At 37.9% G+C, this 9,744-nt stretch overlaps 1 pseudogene; it reads right to left on the bottom strand.

The window, feature by feature from the left end:
- Window positions 1-30: 30 nt before the first annotated feature.
- LOC102817406 overlaps window positions 31-9,744 on the bottom strand; it is a 102,464-nt pseudogene continuing 92,750 nt past the window's right edge.

The following is a 9,744-nucleotide window of genomic DNA, read 5'->3' as shown; positions in this document are numbered from 1 at the left end:
CTGTGGTGGGAAGTGGGTCAGAGAGAGGGAGAGATGGGCTTTCAGCTTCTCTATGATCTCGCTATGAGCGAGAATCAGCATCACCATGCGCAGTGCCTTCATCAGGACATCCTCAAAAGACCACCTGCCCCCCAGGCTCGTGTTGCTCTCCTCCTGCACTGAGTAGCTGAACTTTAGGAGTGCTCATGGAAGAACTCCTCCTCTACATTTGCAAATATCAACTCCTCTGTCTTGGTTGCTCTGTTGGTTGCTCTCAGGCGTTGGTTCCCACCTCCACTTCCACAAAAGTCTTACTTATGAGAAGGTAGAAGTGACACTTCCCACAAGGCTTATTGGTTCTGTGTGCCTCCACCAGTTCTTTTACCAGCTGCTCCTGCAGAGGCAGGGCCATCTGAGGCGGGACGTTGATGAACCTCTCGCTCAAGAGGAGGCCCACGGGCCGGGTGGGATTCTGGAGCGCATGCTCCAGCTATTCCAGCACTCTCCCCTCAGCACTCTTCTAACAGAGAAGCTCAGAACCAGCTCTTTAATATGCTCAGCACACGGGGTCCTCTTCCTCTCTGTTATATTTAAAAGTCTTATAAAACCAAAGATCTCTTCTTCATCCACATCCACCTCATCATCGTTGTCTTGTGACACAGTCGCTTGCTTAATCACACTCCCGATGTGGCTCTGCTGTGTTATGGCATTGCTGAGCTCAACTGTATTCACTGGAGCCTTAAAGAAAAGCTGATGGAGTAATTTCTTAATTCCGTCATAATCGTTAGCTGAGATGGAATGCGCTTCAAACTCAACATTCACTTCCTCGCCAATGACCTCGTCGTCTTCCTCATGACTGTCTTCCTCATCATCCTCAACTTCCTCTTCTTTTTCTTCCTCGTCGAGCGTGATCTGGGCACCCAGAGGCCACAGAAGCCCGCTTCCTACGGCTCTCGCCTCTTGGACCTCGCTAACGACCTTTTTAAAGCGTTAAAGGGCAAAGATGTCAGTTTGAAGACTAAGGTACACCTCACCCAAGCCATGGTATTTTCAATTGCCTCATATGAATCTGAAAGTTAGTCAGTGAAAAAGGAAGATAGTAGAAGAATACATGTATTTGAGTTATGGTATTGGTCAAGAATATTGAAAGCATCGTGGACAGACAGAAGAACAAACAAACCTGTCTTAGAAGAAGTTCAGTCAGAATGCTCGTTAGAAGAGAGGATGGTGAGACTTTGTGCCTCGTACTTCAGACATGTTATCAGGAGGGACCAGTTCCCGTAGAAGGATGTAATGCTTGATAAATTGGAAGGTCACTGAAAAAATGGAAGACTCCTAACGTGATCAATTGCTACATTGGCAACAGTAATGGGCTTAAGTATAACAATTGTAAGGAAGGCACATGGCATAGCAGTGATTCATTATGCTCTTCCTAGGGCCACCATGAGTTGGAAATAACTCTACAGAATTCAATAAAAATTTTGTTATGACTTGTAAAAATACAATCTGGTTTGAAGCTCAAAAAGGATGCAACATCATCATGAAAAGAGTCCTTATTAGAGTGACATGAATTTTGATAACATTTAAATAGAACAAACATCAAATTTATGGTAAAGCAGTGGAAGAATGGTGAAATCACGGATGCTTTATGAAAAGTTTATGGGTTCAATGATTCAAAGATGAATCCGTTGAAGAAATGGTAAGACAAAGTTGAAGATGAAACCCACAGTGGCATATAATCCACATCTATTTTCATTGAAAAAATGATTTTATTTTGCTTGTGCCCTAATTGAAGAGGTAAAGCAATTAACAGCAGAAACAATAACAAACACAATAGACATTTCTATTATTTCAGAGTACACAATTTTGACTGAAAAATTGAAGTTATGCAAATTTTCTCTTCCATGAATATTACAACTGTTGCTCTTAGATCTGCATTAGAAAAGTGTAGAGCTTTCAAATGATTTTTAAAATAAATTATATCAAGACCTTGAAGCATTTCTTAGAAGAATTATACAAAGACATGGAAGAGTTACCATCCAAAGCAAACATGGATCAGTCAAGAGCAAAGGTCATATGAACAGATTTTGGGTATCCTCAAAGCATTTTGTTTGTTGACTTTTTGGAGGGCCAAAGAATAATAGCATCTTTTACTTGAGAGTGTTTTAAGAAAGTTAGCCAAAGCTTTAGCAGAAAAATCCCCTGGAAATGTTCACAAGAGAGAATCTTTCTTACCAATGCAATGTCCTGCTCATTCCTCTCATCAAACAGAAAGAATTTTGTGAGAGTTTTTATAGGAAATTATTAGGTATCCACTTTGTAGTTCTGATTTTGCTCATTTTTTCCCTTAATCATAAAAAAAAAAAAAATTAATGGGCATTCATTTTTCTTCAATTAACAATGTAAAAAAGATTACATTGACATGGCTAAATTCCCAGAACCCTCATTTCTTTAACTAAATAGCTATTTCCTTGAACTTGATGGCAATTGGTTTGAGAAATAAAGTTTATATTATTTAATTTTTATTTTTTCATTTCACGTTCCCATGGAATTTTCATACTCCTTTTATGTGCCTGTATGCTGTTCACAATAACAGACTTTTCTCCTTTTTTTATTGTTAAAAGTTTTGATCAAATACTCACACATATATAAAGTGCAGTAAAAACAAAACTTTATGTCATTTTTATAAGTACACATTATGTCAAAGGTTGCTAGAATTGACTTAGACAAAGCTCTGAACGTGACTTCAACTGAAAAATAAAAATTTCAAGTATTTTATAAATGCCTGCCACATTACCTGTGTCAGTTACACAGCTGGAGAAAATTACTACAGAAACAAGATAAGATGTGGTGATACAGAGTGATCTAAGAGTGACTGTAGAATAGTTCACGAACACTATATGGGGATTAACTTCTACGGTTGGAAGACTTACTGAACGATAACAAAAAATGAAAAGATTAGGTGGAGAATTCATCAGAAACTGAAATATAAGTTGTTCATTTCATGACACTGTTTGCTAATTAGATATGAAAAAATTATTTATCAAATATTGTGGAATTATAAGATAAGTACTAAGCTGTTAATTGTAAGGTTCACAGTTCAAACCTACCAGCTGCTCCTGAGAAAGCCTATACAGTGTTGTTATGAGTAGGAACCGACTCAACTCCATTGAACAACATTCAATGACATTATTAACTGGTGTCATAATCACATATGATATAGGGAATTAAAGCATTCACACAAATTTTTGTATATAGGGGAAAAAGGTAGATTTACATTTTTATGTAGGTCAATTATCAAATAAATATTTTCATGTTCCAAAAAATTGATGTGTCACATTAGAGTTACTTATAATGCTTAAAGAGAACTGGTGGAACTGTAGGATAAGTACTGGACTTTTAACTGCACGGTGGGCAGTTCAAGGTCACCAGTAGCTCCTTAGGAGAAAGATGAGCCTTTCTGATCATGTAAAGATTACAGCCTCTGAAACACTAACAGGGTCACTTATGAGTCAGAACCTTCTCAATGGCATTGAGCATGAGAGAATGGTTAAGTAAGAAAAAATTTTAAACAATTTGTGTTTGAACTAAGAAAGTTGGAATTGTGAATTGTGTTTCTTTGTATAAGAATATGTCTCCTACATCTACCTATTTTTCCTGTACAGTTGCTCACAGCGCTGCAGCACAGCTAATCTTACTGTTTAGTGGACATGGCTATTTTTGCAGTGCTTTCAGAGTTTTGTTGGTTGCCAGATCATTAATGGGCTATGAATTATGCAATAAACTTCTACTGCACCAATAAAGAAGAAGCAGGCAATGAAGTCTGGCCTAAGAATAGATGAAATGCAACTATAAAAGCCATAAACACAGTTTTTCATTTGGAAGTCTTATTAAAAATTCAAAATAATTCATGCTCAGATTGCTTTGTATGGCAGAAGTGTCATAATGAAAGAGTTTGTAGAACTTTTAAAATTTGAAGATAAAAAAGGAGAAAATCCTGGGAATTAAGTAGCAACTGAGTCTAGAGAGAAGGGAATGCATTGCCTTTGTTTTCTTCTGCTTATTAAAATTTCAAGCTAGTAAAAATTACATTTATAATCACAAGTTTCTGGAACCATACACAATTTACCAGTCAGTAATTTGTGTGTGTGTGTGTGTGGGAAATCATTTGCTATTTTTTAAATCACTTTCATGTAGTATCATTTTTCAGTCCATGCTTATAGATCTAAAAATGTGTTTTCTGTTTAAAGCTGTTCCTACTGATAGTATAGCTTTTCTTGGGTCTAAGAATAAAAGAATGAGAGATTCATAGTATTTCTTACTAAGTAAAATTCCAATTATGAATTTTAGTCTAGGTTGCAGTTTATTTTGAGTTAGTGTGGCATAATGTAAAATGTGATTGTTGTTGTTGTGAAGTGCCATCGAGTTCATTCTGAACCATAGCCACCCTGTATTGGGTTTCCAAGGAGCAGCTGGTGAGCTTGAACTACCAACCTTGCAGTTCAAATGGCTTCTTGGTCTGGCACATTAACCCACAGTGCCACACCAGGACTACTTTAAAAAAAAAAAAAAAAAAAAATTACACAGTCTAATGACATGATGGAGTCTGCACATTCAGATATGATGCTAGAAAATTGAACACTAGTATTTAAAATACCAGCAAGGTTACTTGGACAAGGTTAAAACTTGGACAGGCTTAAGCAGAACTTCAGGATAAGACAGGCTAAAAAGAAAGGTCTACCAATGTGCTTTTAAAAATCAGACAATGAAAACCTCAGACATCACAACAGAAGATTGTCTAAGTCAATGTCAACACTAGAGTTGAACATTATGTTTGGTGAAATAGAGGAACAATTTCTTATACCATGCATTAGTTATTCATAAGCCAGAAAAACTATTACATGGTGTGAGAAATAATGGGAGTCATTACCTTTGAGAAAGAATGAAGATATACTTGGGGAAACAGCATATGTGGGGCCTAATATAGTGCACATGGCAACCCCACATTTTAGAAAGTAAAACTGTTCCATAGGGTTGTTTGGTTTTTGATTTTTTGCTCTAAAGAAAAGGAATTTATTGTTTCACAGCTCTGTAGACTACAAGTGCAAATCAAGGAATAATTTCCAAGGTGGTTCCTTGTTTGTTGGCAGTCTCAGGAGTTCCCTGGCATTCTTCGGCATCTGTCTTCACCTGTGTTTGCTTAATTGAAATCTATTCTACTGTAATGGGTTTGATTTTGGTTTTAATGCGGTACCATATATTATCTACATAGTTATGTTCAGTTTAAATGAACCCATTGAGGTATATATTTTAATTAACTTGAACATATTTTCTTTGTATATATTAATCAATTAAAAGAAAAAATTCATACACACATGTATAAATACATATAAAATATTGATATGTATATTTTCTTACAAAATATGCCTCAATGAACAGTTTGTATAGTCATATACAATATACACTGCCAGTCATCTGTCAGTGATGGTTTGTGTGGAAGAAAAAGAGGTGAAGCTTTTCTGAAAGGTCAGTCACTAAAAACCTTATGAATATAGAATAAACCTTTCCTGACATCATGCCAGAACATGAGGCCCTCAGTTTAGAAGGCACTCAAAATACAAATGGGGAAAAGGTGCCTTCTCATAGTACACTTCACCTTAACGGTATGAAAGTACTCTTCACCTTTACTAATGGGGTAAAACTCAAACTGAGAAGAAACTGTTAAAACCATTAATAATCAGATGTGGAATATACAAAGTATTAATATAAGAAAATTGGAAGACATAAGAAAGAAAATGGAATGAACAAAAACCAACATCCTAATCATTGTTGTTGTTGTTGTTATTACTATTAAGTGTTGTCGAATTGGTTCCGAGGAACAACTGGTGAGGTTGAACCACTGACTTTTCAGTTCAAATGGCTTTGCAGTCTGGCACATTAATCCACAGCACCACACCAGAACTCCATTATAGTTATTGTTGTTGTGTGCCGTAGAGTCTGTTCCAACTCATAGCGACCGTGTATAGGGTTTCCGAGGCTATAAATCTTTACAGGAGCAGAAAGCTTTATCTTTCTACCGCGGAGCGACTGGTAGTTTCGAACTGCTGACCTTTAGGTTTGCAGCCCGATTTGTAACCACTATGCTACCAAGGAGCTCTGCTAGCGTAGTGGTTACGAATCGGGCTGCGAGCCTTAAGGTCAGCGGTTCGAAACTACCAGCCGCTCCGCGGGAGAAAGATGAGGCTTTCTACTCCCGTAAAGATTTACACCCTCGGAAACCCTGTACAGGGTCGCTATGGGTCGGAACCGACTCGATGGCACTTAACAACAACAACAATGCTACCAAGGGAGTGGAAATTGAACTTCCTCTGGAAACTTGCTCTTGAACACATAAAAGTTAAAGCAATGTATAGATATGATGATGTAAAAGAGTTGAACAGAAAATTTCAAAGGGAAGCTCAAGAAAAAAAAAAAAAGTATTATTTTACTTTGTTTTCTCAAGTTACCCCTTGAAATTTTGAAAAAGCACAAATGTTTGAAGTTAGAAAACCAGAAAGGAAGAACATGCTCAGCATTTCTCTAGCTGAAAGAAGAACTGACAAAAATTTGAAGTTTCTACTTGTAGTATTGTAAGTCTATTGAAAAATTATGAATGATATGGGAAGCATTAAAAAAAAAGATGGAAAGAATATGTAGAGTCACTCTATTAAAAACAATGGGTGTGACTTCTAGTTTTGGCAGAAGCAGAGCCGAGTCAGGTAGGACAGGCTCCGTGGGGGAGTGGCTGAAAAACCCAGAGAAGTTGTTCTGATGGAACAGCACCAGAGCTCTGAATCTAGCATAAGATTCAGGGCATCAGTTTGTCATAACCGCTAGTAGAAAAACCATGGTATAAAGGAAAACATTGTGACTTAGGTATCTGTCAAGACATGGGGCTCCCTCTGTAGCTATCCCACCAGGCAGAGGTCAGAGGGTGGGGCTAAAGCCAGATCTGCACAGTGAACCAGCATTAAAAGTGGCACAGTGACATTTGCAAAGGGAGGTGTGGGGGAATTTAACACATTTTTTTTTCTCTTTTTCCCTGTTGCGCCTTCTTTGTCCAGCCTGGATGCCATCAGGTGAGTGAGTACGCACCCCCCAAAAAATCCAGGGTTGAGACCACAGCTTTCCCATGGCGCAGAGAGAAAGAGCTCCATGGGTCCAAGGGCAAATTCTTTGGCTGCTGCTTTTGACTTCTGCCTGTGGGTCCCAGCCCTAAAGTTAACTTGTGTAGGACCCCTTAATCCTGCCTGTGCAGCAAGAAAAAAAAAAAAGCAGATAGACAAACCATATGAACAATCTGTAAAACTCCAACATAAAAAGACACAACTATTTCAAGAATTATGCTGTGCACACACAGATACCTAACTGACCTTCAGAGACAAAAATAATAGTTAATATTTGTCCCATTAACTTCTCAATATCAATGTGTGCACCTCTATGGTGGTGACAAGAGGAAGGACCTGAGCAAGTGGACACCTCCACCCACTACTGAAGGCTTCTCTGGTGCACACACAGACTGTATAGCAAGGCAACTGGCCAGTTGGCCACAGTTTTGTTTTTGTTTCAGAGTGGTGGTTTTTGTCTCTGCTTTTATATTGCTTCTGCTTTTGGGCCTTTTACTTACACATTTTTTTCCTGGAGGTGGGAGCTTTTTCTCCCTATGTTACCCAAGAAGAGTCAGCAATCCTGGTCAGATAGCCAAGCTACAAGCATACCCCATAATATTCCACCACTGAGACAAGAACCAATAACAGTGGCTAAGCATTACATGTGAAAAGGAAAGCTTATCTACTGATCATATCTATCAGGAGACACCCAATAAGCTTAATAACACAACATCAAACATCCATTAAAGCATTAAAAACCCACATAACTACTGGAACTGACCAACAAAACAAAAGATATCAAAACATGTCCAAAACCAGAAAAGAGTAACTTGAGACAAATGAGTTGGAGAGAGACAAAGGTTTTCCAGATGAGGAAGAGCAGGTTTTGAATTTGCCTGAGAAGGAATTCAGAAGAATGACATGGAAACAAATTTAAATGATCTGAAAAGGGGTGGAGGAAAACAAGGAAGAAGCCAGGAAAGTATTATAAGAGCAATCAAACAAGATCCATGCAGCATTAGAAACAATTGAAAACCTGCAAAAAGATGTCCAGATGATTAATAATAAAATATCAGAACTGGACAATACACTGAAAGGGGAAAAGAGCAGAATGGAAGAGATGGAATGCAGAACCAGTGATCTGGAAGACAAATCTCTCAATACTGCTAAGATAGAAGAGCAAGCAGAAAAAGGGATAAAAAAAAAAAAGTCTGGAGAGAGTCTAAGATTCATGCTGGATAACACAAAGAGGAACAACTTAAGAATTATTGGCATTCTGGAACAGGAAAAATCAGAGAAGTCCATAGAGGAGATAGTTGAAGAGCTTCTAGAAGAAAATTTCCCTAACATTTTGAAAGATGAGAAGATAAATACTTAAAAAACTGAACAAAACCCAGGAAGGATAGACCAAAAATACAATCACCAAGACATATGATAAAGTTCTCCAAAATCAAAGATGAGGAGAGAATCCTAAAAGCAGCCAGGGAAAAGAGAAATGTTACTTACAAAGGCAAGCAAATCAGATTAAGCTCTGACTATTCAGCAGAAACCATGGATGAAAGAAGGCAATGGGGAGACATATACAAAATACTAAAAGGAAAAAAACTGCCAACCAAGAATCGTTTATCCAGCAAAACTGTCAATCAAATATGATGGCACAATCAAAGCATTCCAGGATAAACAGAAGCTAAAAGATCTTGTCAAAGTCAATCCAGTACTTCAAAACATCCTAAAGGGAGTGCTGTGGACTGAAAACCAATAAGAATAGACAACAACCAGAGACTGACAGATGTGGTAACACCGCCTGAAATTCAGATGACGGATAGCAGAGTCCAGAAGAAAACAAAATAATAACAACAAATTCAAAGGAGCTATGAGGTCAACAAATATTAAAATAGTAACAATGTCAAAGAAAGGAAAATGTAGAAACAGAGATCCAGGTGGTGAGGAGGTAAAGTAGATTATAGAATACAATGTTGTTGTTGTTGTTAGGTGTCATCGAGTAGATACTAACTCATAGTGACCCTATGCATAGCAGAAAATACTGCCCAATCCTGGGCCAACCTCATTATTGTTGCCATGCTTGAGTCAATCAATGCTGCCACTTGGTCAATCCATCTCATTGCGGGTCTTTCTCCTTTTCTTTGACCCTCCACCTTACCAAGCATGATATCATTCTCCAAAAACTGGTTCCTCTTGACAAAGTGTCCAAAGTATGAGAGACAATGTTTGGTCATCTTGGCCTCTAAGGAGCATTCTAACTGCACTTCTTTAAAAATGGATCTATTGGTTCTTTTGGCAGCCATGCCATTTTCAATACTCTCCTCCAACATCATCACACAAAGGCATCAATTGCTCTTGGTCTACCATATTCACTGTCCAGCTTTCATATGCATATGAGGTTATTGAAAACATCATGGCTTGGGTCAGGTGCAACTTAGTCCTCAAGCTGACATCTTTGCTCTTCAGCACATTAAAAAGTTCTTGTGCAACAGATTGCCTAATGCAATACGTTGTCTGATCTCTTGACTGCTGATTCCGTGAGTGTTCATAGTTGATCCAAGAAGAATGAAGTCCTTGACAATTTCAATCTTTTCTCCGTTGATAAGAATGTTGT

Source organism: Chrysochloris asiatica, unplaced genomic scaffold (assembly GCF_000296735.1).
Source record: "Chrysochloris asiatica unplaced genomic scaffold, ChrAsi1.0 scaffold00115, whole genome shotgun sequence".
NCBI lineage: Eukaryota > Metazoa > Chordata > Mammalia > Afrosoricida > Chrysochloridae > Chrysochloris > Chrysochloris asiatica.
Note: the sequence above shows the minus strand (reverse complement) of the source record. Positions and strands in the feature narration are given on the sequence as shown.